Source organism: Micrasema longulum, unplaced genomic scaffold, assembly GCF_059751315.1.
Source record: "Micrasema longulum isolate JH-2025_06_02 unplaced genomic scaffold, ASM5975131v1 h1tg000501l, whole genome shotgun sequence".
Classification (NCBI taxonomy): Eukaryota; Metazoa; Arthropoda; class Insecta; order Trichoptera; family Brachycentridae; genus Micrasema; species Micrasema longulum.
The window spans coordinates 1,173,217-1,191,265 of NW_028277698.1; the positions used below are offsets into that span (position 1 = coordinate 1,173,217).

The 18,049-nt window shown below is 31.3% G+C and overlaps 1 protein-coding gene across 10 annotated transcripts in view; it reads right to left on the reverse strand.

Annotated features, from left to right (window-relative positions):
- Positions 1 to 18,049, reverse strand: part of LOC148281053 (uncharacterized) — a 91,878-nt gene that overhangs the window by 62,278 nt on the left and 11,551 nt on the right. The window lies entirely within an intron of this gene.

Genomic DNA, 18,049 nt, shown 5'->3' on the forward strand with positions numbered 1-18,049 from the left:
ATTTTCATATTAATTAAAGCAATATGATGTGTACGAGTATATTGTATATAATAATGATACACTTTTTTATTACAGCTATATTAAGTGGGTTGTGCAATACCCAATCAGTACAAAGTAGAAATTACAAAGAATAAAATATGTGTATTCTTGAAAATTCCTCGTTGCCTCCTGGTGTAGTGGTCAGCGTATTTACCTGCCGTGTAAGAGGTCTCAGGTTCGATTCCCGACACGGTTGACATGAAATATCGATTTAAAAATGTGTTTTTACATTGGAATATTTCATAGTCCCTAGACTTGTACCTGAAAAGTAAGACTGATTATCTTACCTTCGTGTAACAAAAATGATCAAGATACACTGCGATTGATGTACCAATGTATGGCCCTATGCACCATTAGGTGCGAAAAGTTAATAAAAATATTATATAATTAGATAAAAATTGAACAAAAACATTAATTGTGGAAATAAAGTACCATTTAAGATTAACTGACTCTAGTAATAATAAATAATGCCAACAAAACAGCCACGTATATCTTAAGCAGATACTTGTTACAATTTATTTACGAACGTTTTTATTTATTTGTCACAAGATACCAGATTATACGAGTTTATCTATCCAAAAAGATAAATAAAATCAATTTACTTTTGGCTTTAAAAATTGTGGGAAATCGCAAAATAAAATCCAGAAATCATTACCCTATTTGAAAACGTATCCTCTTGGATATTCATAATATAATAACACAAGAATCCTTTCATTCCTTCGTGTTTTGCGAAAATAAACAAAAGGATTTCTTCCGTTCACTTGTTATACGACCACCCACCGCCTCTGACAATAAATTATACAGAGTCCCAGAGGGAATTTTATTACGATTCATATTTTCAAACTGAAAAGGTAATTTATATCTAAATTTACGTTTTGTTTTATATTTCAAGGTAAAGTAATGCATTATTTTGCATGTACTCGCACCAGGTGATTTTGATGAATTAAATCGTAAAAATTGTAACGACAAACATTTTTTAAAAGCGCTTTTAAGAAGACAGATCAATATTAGATTAAATTCATTAAAAAAATTCATTCGACAGGTACTTTGCTAACACGCTTAGTACTTTTTCTGCATATTAATAATCCATAAAAAATTAAATCATTTTATACATTTTAATTATTACCTATTTTCTATGTATGTCCAAATGCTTGCAGACTGGCTGGATTTCCTCCCTAGGGAGTTATTCATATTTAAATTAATTGCAACAGAGAGGGAAAACATTATTGAGAAGGGAATATGGAAGTCTAGGCATTCACAGGGCTTATGACCTGTCATTGGCTGGTTTAAGTGGCCACTTTGCAAACTGTGTAACATTCACCATTCTGCCTATGTTAATTCATCCACATTTCTTCAACTCTTTCATCTGTTGACTTTTGTGAAGTAAAAGAACTGAAACCTTTATTATGTGGGTGAGATTCATCCGACTGAAACGGATTAAAAAAATAACAATATTATAAAATTATTATTTTTAAGCAAAAGTTTTCTCTATTTTGGATAACTACTGGAAATTGTACTGATTTGATATACTTTTTCAGTTTTAAATAAAAAAACAAGCATGTGTAACAATAAATAAATCAAAATAAATTTTAAATAAATGTATTGGTTTATTGCTTAATTTAGATACGCAATCATGTTGTTTCTTACAGGAACACTTTTTTGTAAAAAATAAAACAAATTATTTTAAGACCCTATTTCGCATTAACATAAAAGTAAGCGTACTTTACAGGATTAAAGGATAAACCAAGCGTGTAACAGTAAACATAAAGCCGTTGCGGATGCCTGTAAAAAACATTTATCTTCGTAAACAAACGTAACTGCTTGTTTTTTATTAATAATTGAGGAAAATACCTATCCAAACTCAGGGCGAAGGGCTTAATGTCAGTCTCACCTCATTACTGAACCGGGGGAAACTAGAACGTTCAGATAAAAAAACTCTACGCACTTTAGGTCTAGGAAAAATTACGCACAGAAGAACCGGTATAGCAAATACGTAGGGTAAATTGACACATTTTTTACCCTGTCTAGTGTAGGATGTAAATGTGAATACCTCAACTTTTTATGTCTTCATATTACGACAGTTGTTATTAAAGTTTGTATTAGAGAATATTTGAAGCCATGCTATGATTCCGCCTTGTGATCTAATGGTCAGCGCGTCTGCTTACTTCACGTTTCTTTCCCAATTCATGCGAATTTTTGCTTAGGAATTAGTTTTATCTAACAATATTATATGAAAGCTTTTCCTTCTTTATGTGTCATTTCAGGTCCCCCTGACGTCGACTATCACTTAAGAGTAGGTGTCCCTGACTTCAGAAGCTCTAAACAGTGCTGCGCCTCGACTGTCCTAATCCCAGTCCAGTCCCGTATATTCCGGAGCCAGGAGATTTTCCTTCTGCCCACACCTTGAAGCACATGCCCTAGCTGGAACACCTTCCGGACTTATATCAGTCAGCAACTGTTTATCTACTGTTGCTTTGGTGATCATATCGGTCCATGGAATGCGTAGCATTCTAGGATGCAACCACATTTCGAAAGCCTCTAGCCGGTTTATAATACTGAACTTTAAGATCATCACCTCCATTATGTAGTTATTAGAACATTTGACTCACGAACAGAAGGTTCCGGGTTTGATTCCCAGCGAAACCACAAAAATTCAACGTAATTTTTCTCTAGCCTGGGTCTCTGTGCTGCAATTAACCATTGTAATTGGGCCTCTTGGGTTATCCCCGATCACTGGACTACGCAGTTTTTATCAGATCATGGTACGTTTAATAAAAAAATATTTGTATTTAATATTGTTGACTCCCCTTCGTGCTGCTGTGGATATCCTAACCAATCTTCTGAACACATCCTGTGTTCTTGTCCCTTTTCCCTTCTCTGTGATTACCGAATGGAGCTTCTCGCTACTATCCGTGGTCCTGTTATAGGTCTTGTTGGATTTACAAATCTGATGGCTTCCAAAAAGAATTTCAAGGCTTTTAAAAAGTTTTCTAATCATTTCGGCAAATTGATCATGTCCAATCAATTTAATCCCAGTCAGTGAAGAATTCACTTACCTCTTTTCTCTATCCAATGAAGTACATAATATGTACTTTTGGATTACATTATTTCAGTATAAAGATGCTAAGGCTACCAGATTTCAAAAAGCTCCTTCGGGCAGCTTTTCTCGTGTTACAACGAGCAAATTTTCCGTATATGTGGGCACCGCCATGGAGACTGATGTCCTCAGATGCGGTGTGCGGTATGTTGTGGGCAAGCTATAATTGGGCCTCTTGGCCTGTTGTGGTGCAAAAGCAAAAAAGACATTAGAAAAAATAAATAAAATAAAATAAACAAAGTGAAAATAAAAAAATTATATCTGTTGAAATATCTCTCCTTAGAAGATAAAATCCACTGTATATCGACAAAGATTTGTACGTACTCAAAATATTTTTAAGTTAATTTAAGATTTAAAATGGTAGCATGATATTTTAATCAACTTGCCCCAGTTTTCCCTAATATATGTGCCACGGATAGCCTACGGGGACATTTCAGAAAGTTTTGCGTCCATTCCGTATGAAAACAGATTTTATTAAAGCACAAGTACACCGTTTTGTCTTCGCTCGCTTTTCCACTTCGACCGTGGTTTTATTTTCTTTAATCGCAATGGTTTTATATTTAATTAATTTGCATACATTGTCCTAGCCATTACACAAATAAATCTTCATTTTTTGTGCCGAAAAGGCCCTAATTAAGGGACCCAGGGTATTTGAATAGGTAATTTAGTTTCCGTGTTCTAACTAATTGGATTATTTTTTAAAATAGGGTTCTCACTTTTTAGAATAGTCGCATTAATTCCATTAGATTTTATCACTAATAATATTATCATCTCCTTTCCGTTTCTAATACTGCATAGGCCACTGCTTTGACACACCAATAACAATACAAGTACCTATCAACAAGTAAAATCAAAACTCTTAATTTACTGGTTAGTAGATAATTAATATAAGAATAAAAAAAATAGACCATATTACAACATAGATTCCAGGTTAATAAGCTGCATATAATGACTAATGATTGCGACACTGAAAATCTTAACTCTTGTCTATGATGTCACATAAGCAGGGAAGTATTTTCTACAAGATTTTTTCTCAATTGGTCTGGGTGTTGTGGTTTATTTTCCATTACCTCCTTCCATATCCCTTTTATTTCACCTGATGACAAGCCTCTAAATAGAGGCTTAGCGGGTTATTCCTTTAAAAATTAAAAAAAATATTCGTGCGGCACGAGCCTAGGGCTACTGGCCTGATGATGTGTCCAAAGGTACCTGAATGGCCTAAGACGACATGCACGTAAGTCTACATAGAATACAAGACTTGATATACAGTGGAACTCCGTTTATCCGAACTCCAGTCATTCAGATCGCCAAATATCTAAATCGTTATCAGGAAAAAAATAAAGAATTTTTTAATGTTAATTTTAATAAAATTGCTGGACATATTTAAGTAAATTTTTTATGTGATTCTAATTCGCTGTATTATTTCAAAAGCGATAAAATTAGCACTCTTTAATACGTATAATTTCAGTTTTACTAGATCTCTCATATTTGTCTTAAATAATAATAATAATAATGGTTTATTAACAAAAATAACAATCACTTTATCTACTGCATACAAAGTTAGGTAATAGATTCCTCTGGATCATGTCTAGTCTGCCTAACTAGGTACAACCTGTTTTAAGGCAGACATTTTTTTGCAAAATAAACAATAGTATATTAATGAAGTCTTATTTTGCGATAACCGGCCAAAATTATATGATATTTTTTATAAATTATGGAAAAGAGATTATTGAACAGTATACTTCCTTTTTTTTTTGTTTTGAAATATATGAATTTCAAAATATCTCGTATTTTGCTTAGGGCGACTCTTTTTGGATTTCAAATTTGATTCGTTAAAAACTTAGCCAATAGGTTTTAAAGACGATTTGTTTATACTAATGTGAACCATGCCACTTCACAGTCAGTTTTTCGTGTTTGCGACGTTCTCAAGCAGTTTGATTGTAATAAAAATAATTATGTATTTATTGTACTTAAAACGTTGCACTTAACTATTTTTGGAATGTTATAATGATACAATGCCTACCATTTTTATAATCATAATTTTTAAATTAGAAAAATAATATTACGCTATAAAATAATAAAAACATAATAAAATATAAAATAAAAAAAGATTCCGCGTTTACATTCCTTAGGCAACAAATTTACTTGTGGTATAGATATTTTTCATACGGCAATAATTATTCATTTAGAAGTTCTTACATGGACAATTTAAAGCTAATCGGGTTGTGGTCCCGTGGCTAGTGTTCCGGACTCACGGATCAGAGGTCCAAGGTTGAAACCCCACATTCTACCCCAACTTGATTTCAATTTTATAAAAGTCTTATTTACAACTCTTTGATAATGGCCACCAAAATTTAAATAATTAGGTAAATTATAAGAACGCTTTTTTTCTTTTTTCAAAAAATATAAAATATTGAAGTCGATATAAAACTTTCTTTTTCATACTTTTTTTCTCTGTTCTTGATGTGTATTATTATTGTCTTATACTCAATCTAAAATTATTTTTTCAAATATTTTTAATGTGTACCATTATTATCTAATACACTCACTGGTATTTCTTAATACCATTTTTTTTTTATTTAAAAGGGAAAAAAGAGGAAGTGATTATTTTCAATATGCTTTTTAATTTTTGTTGCTCACTTTATATACCTACTGTTTTTCATTGTTATTATATTTTTTTAATGCATGTTTTTATACCTAACTATTAATGTTATATTATATCGATATTTTTCTCTTTTTTGCTACGCAAAGTTTTTACTTTTGATTTTGCATTGGACTATGCTTTTTTGGTTTTTAACATGATTTTTAAAAAAAGTACTTACCTGTATTGTTTTTGTAAATGCCCCCTGGGCGTATTGAAAAATAAAATAAAAATACTAAAAAATAATAAAACAAAAATGTTTGTTCCAATAAAAAAAGGTAAAATTATTCGACCATCCACTGTTGTGCAACTCAATGGTGCATAGGGTACTGCATTGGTACCGCGACGTATCTTGATCACTTTAGGTGCCAGTCCAGGGTCTACGAAATATTCTAGTATAAAAAAAACCTTTTTAAATAGATATTTTGTGTTGAACATGTCGGGAATCGAACTCGAAGCCGACGTTATAACACGACGTTACATCACTGTTCGCAGTTTTTTTAAGAGTAAAGCATTAATTTATTCATTAATTTTAACTGGTTCAAAGTATTTCTTATAACAAATTATCTTTTTTTTATCGATAATTCTATAACTAGTAATATTTTATTATTTTATATGGTTTATCTGTTTTAGACTTTCTTAATTTGTTAATTAATAATATTGTTTTAAATAATCTGTATTACTTATAATTATGCTTACATGTATGTATATTCAATTGTATTTGTAAATCATATGTAAAAGGCACTAAGTGCCGTTTATTTCAATAAAATAAAATAAAATTAATATATATTAACTCCGATTATGGACGCTGCAATATCACTCTAAATACCCAGAAAAAACTGTTCATGATACACTGTAAATAAATTGATTAAAAAAATCTACCTAATTACCAGTTTGAACCCTTTGTCCATCGTTAGAAATTGCTTCAAGCTTTTTTGTAACAATGATTAAAATTCAGGTTTCCGTGGTTTATCTTCTAAGGGGATATTTTTTATTCATTGTTTGATCCCACTTCAAAATTATTCTCCGCATAAATATATCGTAGATGTGTTCTTGACAGTTACGAATAACGGTGCTTTATTTTTTGCCAGCGAAATATATATCATCCCACCGTATTACGTTATGTGACGTATACGAGTATACGTGTACGTCATATCACAGCTTTGTGATAAATGAATAAATTTATGTTTATTAAGTGTGACGAAAGGCCGACACCTATTGAACTGTCAATAAACTATGGCAAATAAAGGATGAAAAGAGTTTTTAAGTTAAGGGTCGATAATAAATTGAACGAGTTTGGTGTCATCCGAAATTGGAATTTATGTATTTTTCTTGGTCATTATAAAAAATCGAAGATTTAATTTAATATAAATTTCTCAAAAATGCACCAAAACGTTATAAAAATTAACAAATTACAACAGGGATGGAGAATACCTTAAATAAAAGAATATGGAAGTCTAGGCATTTACAGGGCTTATGACCTGTCATTGGCTGGTTTAAGTGGCCACTTTACACACTGTGTAACATTCGCCATTTTACCATCCATATTTCTTCAATTCTTCCATTTGTTGATTTTAGTGAAGTTAAAGAGCTGAAACCTTTAATGTTGTGAAGAGATTCATCTGACTGAATTATTTCACATACTAGGCAACGCCTAAAAACAATTTTTCAATAAAAAAAATAAAATATTTTTCAAATATTGTAATGTTATATAAATTGTTTTAACTTTTCCACTTCTCAAAGAAACGGTCTTCGTCGATATTAGATGTGTCCACTAATTAGTTTGCCAGTCATAATTACTGATCTTAATCGGATGTCAAATGTTACGGATCGCTAATTTTATTTCATTCGATGCAACGCGAAGTACATAATAATATTTTTTGCAAAATAGCGTCTCTAAATCAAGTAATTTTTATTTTATTTCATTGGAAAGTCAACAGACATTTATAAATGTTCAGACATTTATAAAGATACAATCTTTATAAATAATATTCATCCGTACGTGTGATGTCACTGAACTTCTCCTAAACGACTCAACCGATTTATCTGCGGTTTTCAGAGAAATGTAGATCTTTACGCTGTGAGTGTTCGTAGATACGATTATTAAAATTTTCAATCGAACCGGTAAAAAAAAAATTAGAAGCATAAATCTTTTTTTCATCGACCGACCAGGGTTGAATTCGACGAGAATGCACATACAAAAAAAATGGAAGGATGTTGTTTTTTTGTGTTTAAAAAAAGTTTGTTTTTGAATGTTTACATAAACGTTCGGTTTTTATATATCCCAATCAGATTATTTCCTTACATTCCTTATATTTTCTTCCCATTTATTTCTTTTAACTGGATTTTTGGAAGTACTAAAATAATATTAACTGACATTCAATACATTTTTGAAAATCGCATTCATGAATAAAGTGCACCCCTGTTGTTGAGAACAGCCGAGTTTGACATTTGCAAAAAGAATTATATATTTAAAAGTGAATTCTTTTATGTTTTGGAACTCAACCATAAACAAGTACCTAGGTACCTACTTAAATTCAATATTTAAATATCAATAATTTTTACTTTTGGAATTCAATTATAAACAAGTACCTAGGTACCTACTTATCAATGAAAAGTATTTTTACTAGCTAATAGCAGGTAAGCTAACGTTCGGGCAGGACAACGTCTGTCAGGTCCGCTAGTTATAATATAAATTACAACTATAGTTGACCATACAGTGTCCACTTATTCCACATAACCTGCAAGCTCAACATCATAGCTTGTTTTTTTCTTTAAAAATTTTGTTGTTTAATGAAGTTAAAGACACGTTATTAATATCAATAGAATTTAATTTATGATTACACTCATTGCAGTAATCATCAGGTAATGTATTCCTCGGCACATGTTCTAAATCAATAGTGTTGTGTACACGACAAAATACAAGTAATTGACTTGTGCTGTTTGGCTTTACATTAAACTGTGAATATTTAAAGTTCATTTATTCCTACTTATTATTAAGTGCGTCATTCGTCCATCTCGGCGATATTTCCAACAGCGCAGCGTTCATTATAAGCTGTTTCAGCTGATGTGCTTTCAAACATAATAACGTGCTAGTCTTCTTAGGAATTTGTATCAAACCGCAGTGCCATTTGCGCTTCTGTATTTACGGCAAAATAACTCAGAAAAACATAAGTATCCGAAAGGTACAGTAAATGTAAGAACTTAGTAATAAGAAATAATTAAGAAATGGTAGTTTATAAATCTAAGTAAGCTCTAACCCTTTATAGGACACATATTTTGTGTTGACTAGGAAACCTTAAAAAATATGTTATTTTTTAAGATAATAAACATATTGCATTTTTAAAAATCTGCGTGGAAGACTGAATGCGATGCTCTTATGATATAAGACTTATTATTAATTCTAAATATGATATAATAAATACCTTAAACCTGGTAGTATACCTATGTATATACCACTTTATTCTAAGTATCTTATAAGAGGTCAGTCTTTAGTGTAAAAATAAATATTATATAAAAAAAACACGAGTGATACTTTAATCTACAAATTTGGAATATCCAATGACCGGTTTCATCGTTTTCGCGACATCTTCGAGACTGGTATCTTTATTAAAGAGTTAGGTTAGGTGAGGTTAGGTTAGGTCTTTAACTCTTAAATAAAGATACCAGTCTCGAAGATGTCGCGAAAGCGATGAAACCGGTCACTGGATATTCCAAATTTGTGGATTAAAGTATCACTCGTGTTTTATTTTTATAATAATAATGAACTATAAATGACAATGAACTTCCATCAAGAATTTTCACTTACAAACTTAAAAGATTTAAAAATAAATAAATTGTAAAATCTTTTGGACAGGAAAGATAATCAACATGAAAGTTTTTTAATTTTTTAAACCAATCGACAGGTTTATTAAATGAACTCTTTTAGATTGGTATGAAAAGAGTATTTAACTAACAAGATATACATAATATGGTTAAAAGAAAAGAAAACATAAAACATCGTCATCATCATGCTATGTCCTCTCCCTAGTTGGAGCATAGGGTATCCTTAAAGATACTTCATGCACCTCTTTCGGCTGCCAACTTTTTTGCGTCCAAGTCAGGTTCTTGTCCCGAAATTTTGACAATAACTGCCCACAAACAGTCAGCAGTGGACGCCCAGGACGTCAAAAATCTGATGCCTTGTAAAGTAGGTAAGCGTAGTTAAGGCTCTCAGGAGGCATCCGCAGTTTATGGCCTTTATCCAGATTTACGGACCTTAACTATAAAACTTCTTGTCATAAACATAATATACTTAGTCTTGAGGATCGTCGTTTGGTATTAGATATGGGGATTTTCCTGGACGTCTTGATAGTCCTGTTCTGGTTTCTGAGTTGGCCTTTAATGTACCTGGCTACCGCACCCGTCACACAAATCTATCTCTTTTCCATGTACCTACAGTTCGCACCAACTATGCACAGAACTCTCCTCTGATTCGCTTGGCGCGTAATTATATTGTATTTTTCAATAACGTAGACATATTTAACTGCAATTAACTCACTTTTAAAACAAAAATTAAAAAACGAAATGAAAAAAAAAATGTTTCGTTATAAAAAAATAAATATTTTTACATCATAAATTTAAGTTTTTTCTATTCACTCATATCAAACACACACTCGCCCTGTCCATAAACCAACCCTCATACCCATATACACTCACACACATATTCACATACCTACCAAAACCTCACTCCACTTTTTTACACACGCATCCTCACCCAAAAAAACTCGCACACATGCACTTCTATGAATTAATATCTAACTGAACTGGATTTTTATAATTGTATTTGTGTGGAAAACTGATTTGGCTTTATTTTATGTTTTTTTTAAATAATGTTGTATATATTTTTTTGTATTGCTGTTGTTTTTCTGAATAAACAAAATTTAAAATTAAAAAAAATAAATTTAAAAATTAAAATAGAATATCTAGATCATCCATTCCATCCATCATATAAAGAGCAGTTTTAAAAATCTCAGAAAAAAAACATGACTTAAACAATTAATAAGTAGGTTAATTGACCGCACATTGTACGGGGAAATAAATATAAAAACTTTCGATTGCTAATTGAATTTTGAAGGAAAAGAAGTATTGGCCGAAAAAATCTTCCGTGGCTGATAAATATGCGCCTGTGGACAGCATAGCAGAGTGCTGAAGATTTGCTCCCCAGTGCACAGGGCCGGGACTGATGGCCGAACTGTGAGCTGGTTGGATTGATAGTCGTTTACGCCTAATCTTAGGAAGTACACAACAACAAAAAAACATTTATACGCATACACAATTATACCACATTCAATTTGGTTTCCTACAAAGAATTCGCAATAAAAAACAAATCTTTCTTTCCATTCTAAACTGCCAGAAAGATAAATTTAAATTCTAAATCTTCCGAATTACGACATCCCCAAACACCCCACGGATCTTGTTAAGGCGAGATAGTCTCCGATTTAATGTACAGTGACAGCCTGTCTTAGGAACTTATGTTTTATGTGAGAGCATTGCGTCCTCCCGTATAAATTTATGTTCTGTAAATTTTAATAATACGTAGCCCTATCCGGCGGGATTAAATTTTATAAATTCACTTTGCATATAACAGAATTAGACTCCTTAACGCCACAAGTTATTTTCCATTTTCAATCACATCAGTCTATCTATAAACAATTCAACATCTAGGTATTTAGTTTGCGTAAAATCACTGATTTATTGACTCATGTTCTAACCGGTTTCAGAACACAACTGTTGCTTTGTCAAGGCTTTAAAATAAACTAACTATTTTTTTTTATCTTACTAAAGTAAATTATAAGTGGGTATTTGTTTTTTTATTTATTTCATTGTTTTTTAACTTACAGAGATTCTTCATTTGAGGTTCCGACTGGCTAGGAATTTCCTGTGTTTAGGCAGGACCTTATAATTTTGTAATGTATTTCTTTTTTACTTTTACTTTCAATTTTGATCACTTTTTATGCGAAAACTTATACATACATTAACATGTGATCGTTCTTTTATGTCTAGACCACAGATTCTCAAAAAAGAAATATGTCGGGCCTGCAGTCGGGATATGTCGGATTACGTTTGGTTGTACTCGGGTGCATCTTATGGCTTGTGCCTTGGCCGCGTGACCTGCAATCTGTGACCTTTATTTTGTATCGGCTTTCACATTACTATTTAAATATAAAAAAATAGCACAATTGGAGATATTGGATTGTTGTCCATTTAAATAATAAGTTATTGTATTGATTTGTTGACTAAAGTTAGTAGTTCTAAGATCTTTGTTTTACATTTATATTTTTGTAACTCCTTTATAATTTATAATTTAAAATTCCTATAGCGTACATTGAGAAACTGTTACATATAAGTTATATGTATAACACAGAAACGAACCAAAACCCGCTTAAAATAAACAAATTTACCAATTCATTTTTTAATTTTTTTTGCATCACAACAGACCAGGAGGCCTAATTACAGTGACAAATTACATCACAGAACACCTAGGCTTGAGAAAAATCTCATTTAAATTTTTGTGTTCTCGCCGGGAATCGAACCATTTATTTCACTTCGCATTTATTTAACACTTCTTTTAATAAACTCGTAATGTTTAACAATAAAAACGCATAATTTTGGGCGTTTTGAAGTCACTTTTAACTTATTCAAATGAGTTTCGGTTTCGATTTTGGCTAAAACTAGAACAAAAGCCGAAATTTTGTTTCAGTTTCGGATAAAAATTTTGTTTTGGCCGGTCACTAATAATGAATAACCAAACTAAAGATTTAAATAACAGCCCCTTACAAAAATCGTATGATTATTAAAATACCAGTTGATTTAGTACTTAGTTACAAATAAATAAAAGTAAGAGCAACGTAATAGACTAGTGGACTGATATCTCAACAGAAACGAAGGATTTATCATTGATAGATCCAGATTGAAAGTGTACAATTAATAAATAATTATTTCAAAAGGGATCTAATCAATTTTATCCACCACTCGATGAAAAAGGTAGAATCCAAAGATTTTTATAGCCTGTTTCATTCCAACACCGGCATATTGGAAAAGTTAAAACACTAACATAAAATTTTATTGCAGGTGATTGAAAAAAATGCTACGTTAGGTGAACGGAAATACAAAAAAAGGGTTTCATCTTTTTCGATTTCTTACAATTTTCGTAGGTACTATTTGATATCTTTTCTAATCGCAAATTGAACTTAATACCTCATACCTACCGGTGAAACGTGTAAATAGAATTCACCTTTTGCGTATGAAATAAATTTGCGATAACTGACGATAAATTAATTTCTCCAAACTGACAATGTGAACTAGTGGATTATGATAGAGGAAATCAACATTTTCAAGAAACTTTACCGTACAATTTAATGCTCTAATTTTTACCGCGTTTTAGAAAACAATTTTGTGTCCAATTTCCCGTAGGGCTAAAGTTCATCGTCGACTTTTACCTCACATGCCGCCCTTTTCCTCTGGCCTATTTTAACTGTTGCTCCCACAAGATTTAACATTTTTAGTATAATCAGTACACGTTGGTGCTAGCTTCTAGTAGCATGCGTCCTATCAGCCCATCGGTTTTATATTTTTGTACAACTATGACGGTTAAGGTGTGTATAGTAGGATTTGCATGTAAGTGTAATAAATGTCTTGACGATACCTGTAGACATGGAAAAGTCATTATATGGTTACATACAAATATTTACCATAATAACATTTATTGAACAATTAACTTCTGTATTTTTTTAAATAATTATTATTGGCTCTCTGTTTAAGCCTACAAAAATATAGACTTTAATGTAAATTAGACGATTTATTTTATTAAACTATATTAATTATATTTTTGTAATATATATGTATTTGTGTGAATAAATAAAATACAACAATAAAAAAAATTATTTTGTTAAAACAAGTCACCTTATTTTGTAATTTGGGTCAGAAAATCATTTCTAAATAAACACAACTTATTAGGTTACATAACTATGCAAAAGAAATTTCGTCACGTGAGGAAAAAGCTAAAATTCACTTGGCCATATTAATTTGTAAAACTTCCCGCATATTTTCTCAATTTATTTCTTAATAATTAATTTATTCGTCTTGCGTTTATTTCAGACAAAAACAAATACACATTTAAATTTGGTGGTGTTACTTGGGTTGGAGTATGTGTCCATGCGGATAATGGTACGATTCTCAAAATATATCGTATTTTTTGGGTGATGACGTTACGACTACCATGGCAGAAGCTGTTTTCATGGTTAATAACAACGTAGCTGAAACGTCAGAACGAATCCAACCTACTAGAGATCACTAAAAACAAACGATACATTTTGATAACAGTGGCCGTGAATATCTACGCCACCATTTAATCCTTATCTTAGCTGATCGAAAAAATATTTTTTACACATATGAATTTTCTGAAATCTGAAAAAAAATAATCTGAAAGCGTTCTCTCTACAGTAATACATGTCATCTTATCATGCATGCCCCGCGATTACTTCAACTTTTGACGTATCCATCTCCAAGTATTTGGTCGATTTGGTCATGCCGTTACATTTTTGGTCTTCTTCGCTTCCTGCATCAATAAAACATTTAAGCCGTTCTTTTGCCGTCCAGTTGCTCTACATGGCCAAACTAACGCAAAACTGTTCTCTTGATTTTGGTGATAATAGATACTAATCTCATTCTTACATGATGCACGGATCTTGACGTTTGCGCACCTAACATACATAATTTTACCACCCATTTGGAGAGATCGCATATCGACAGCATCCAACCTACTTTCATCCATGCTTTTCCAATGAAAAAGTTCAGTGCTACGGGAAATGAAATATAAAAAATGTTTTTTTACATAGCAAAGTGTAGTTTTTTGAAAATGTTTGTAAAATATTATCATATTACAACAGACATGGAGAACATTTTACAGAAGGGAGCATAGAAGTCTTTGACAGGTCATAAACCCTGTGAATGCCTAGACTTCTATATTCCCTTCTGTAAAATGTTATTTATGTCTGTTGTATAAGTTGAAATTGACAGCTCCCTAGGGGGTTGAATCCAGCCCTTGTCTACAAAAATTTGGACAAACTCAAAACATTGTTTATGTAAAATATAATAAAAATTATTTTAATATAAAAAAATCTCTTGAACGACGTCAACGGTTCTTCCAAATCAACAAATTATAGTGTTGTGATAGGTTTCCGGTTAAAGGGAAGCCAATTTATCAATCAGCAGAACTCTCGGAAGAGAACTTATGACGTCACACGCGGAGTAATTTCAAAATCACAAAACTTTAAAAAACCATACCGCTGATAATACAATGCACAAAAACATATTTTTTTTACAAATTTTTGGCTTAGTTTAATAGCCTAGATAAAAAAATAAACTGAACTTCCTAATTCCACACTTCGTTTCCACGAATACTACACTGCTATTCATCACTCCGAATCAGCGTAAAACCGTGTGTTTAGCACTACTCAAGCGGATCGTAGTTTTAGTCTAACGACTTTATTTAACTACTCTGAATTATATATTAAGGTGGCAACACTAGTTACCTCTTCCAACTGCCAACCGGAACCTCCAACCTTACTTACATAATAAATAATGAAGGTTGTGTGGCGAACCGCCCCCTAAGCCCTTAAATACAAAACTAAGGTATATTTTATTGACCATAGAAGTCGGTTTCAACGCCATCATTATTTTTTTAATTGATTTGAGTGGTAATTTGTTTTTAAGCGATCAAAAGAATACTGATTAATTACACTGGTCTGCATGAAAATCGGCCCTGACACCATTTCTGCTAATTCTTGTGTAAAATGTTCTGAATCCGTTTTCCTCCATCGTCCACCGCTTTCAGTATGGCCTTCCCCTTCCTATTTTTATCACTCTTTGAGCCACAGCCTGGACCATCGAAAACGAGCACCAAATGAAGTTACTTTTCTTATTTATTGTATTTATTATTCTTTACATTTATTTTCTTGATTTTCATTTTTATCATTTAACATTTTATTTATTATTCTTTGCAACTAAAATCATCCTTCTTACGTGGTATATTCTGATTCAGGAAGTCATTTAACATAAGAATCAGCAAGAATGGTGTCAGAGCTCGAGAACTTTTTTTTTAGAACAAGATTACCGGGTTTGACGGGAACTTACTCGAATAAGAAACTATCAGTATAATATATAATAGAATTTCCAGTGAATGGTCAAAATGGAAAATGCAATTCTGTTTGTAAAATCAAACCAGAAACCTGGACAATTATTTTTGGCTCGATGACTTAATTGATTTACAAACTAATCAAACCTTGAGTTTGTTGATATTTTTGCAGACAAAGCTGGATTTTACCCCTTAGGGAGTAATCAAGATTGAAATTTATTGCAACAGAGACGCAAAAATCTTTCTAGAGGGGAATATGGAAGTCTAGACATTAGGACTTATGGCCTATCATTGGCGGATTTATGCAAGGTCATATGCCATATTTCCTTCTCAAAATCATTTTCCCTCTCTGTTGCAGTATACATCAATCTTGATAAACTCCCTAAGGAGTGTAATCCAGCCTTGTCTGCAAACATTTGGACATAAATTTCAATCGAATAAAATTTTGCGCTCATAGTTTTGCTCTCTAATAACAACACAGTTTCTTGTCATTTTTAAAATGGTAAAGTTGACACAAAACTAAATGGATTTATTTATAAACTTGTTATTAAATCCGAAATAAAATAATCTGATTTTTTTTCAATCATTCTACTCGAATAAAATTCATATAGAAGGTCGTCTTTCTCCCTAATTGGAAATCAACAAGCAACCGCTGATATCCTCAAATTTCCGCATTGATCATAATTGTTGAAAACCTTTCCCGGAAATTTCATTTGTGGAACTCCCAATTGATCTAAATGAAAATCGTAGAACTTAGTTTGACTTCCGGTGTAATCCTTTTCCAATAATTTTCCATAAGGCTTCACTGAAAACAATATTTTTAAAGCATTACATTTATTGATACCTTAAATATTAATATGGCTTGCTTGAAATTGATTACTAAAATGCTTGGATATTTTTAAAACTCTTCACTATGTTAGACGTATATTTTAACAAAGATAGAGAACTTTTTTAAGAAGGAAATACGAAGTGTAGACGTTGCCGGGGCTTGTGATCTTTCGTTGGTTAGTTCAAATGATTAACAACGTGTAACATTATTCACCATTTTGTCGATGTTTAAAATTATGTATTTCATTCATTAGAATATTGTGTCGTCTGTTAATTTTGGGCAAAGAGGAAATTTCTTTGTAGGAACAGAGCTCAAGTCAAATTACCAATACCTATTTTTTTAATAAAATAAATAAAACAACTTGTTTGCTTTGAAACCGGTCGGTGGAAAATAAAAATTAGTGGTTAAAAACAAAGTTGTTTTTATTTATTTTATTATAATGAATAACCACAAAGTTAGTGCTTCAAATATAAACTTTAAACCTATTACTTTAATGAAAATTAATATAAATTTTCATGTTTTTAATATTTGTCAGAATATTTTCAGATTTATATAAAAAAATGAATAAACGTAACAAATAAACTTCTGAATATTCAAAATAAAATTAACGGCAACATATATTATTTATATAACATCATGGAAAGTAAAAAAAGTGTTACCTATTATTTATCCAACACTATGTTTTAGAATTAGTACAAAATAATACCCTAAACTAGATTTTTTTTATTAATTTTAAAAAATATCATTTTTTTAATTGGTTTATTTTGTTTTATTTGACCAATAAGCCCTTTCGCCTGAGTAATTATACTTAGGAGTGATAAATCGTTTACAATATTTTCAACGTATATAATATTTTTTTACATTCTTTCATAAATAAAAACATGAGTAACAACTTGTAACAGATGTTAGCAATACCCTCCATTTTATGGTAGTATACTCGTTTATGTAAATCCTAGACGAAATTATTTAAAATGCATTTTTTGTGATTAGTTCAATAATGTCAGAATAATTTGCCTAGATTTTTCAAATGATTCGTATTTTAGTGGAAAATAAAATTCTTACTCCGCGCTGCGATATATTTTTTAATCAATATTGCTACCCTATCAAAATCATATTTGGTTGATCGTATTGCATGTATTAAAAAATATTTTTTTTGATTAAATGTTTGGCAAAGTTTACGGTAAAATTCTTAATAAATCATTGGTAGTTTGCATGAACTCTTGATAGTGAAAAGTACACCCCTGCTGTATAAAATATTATTTATAC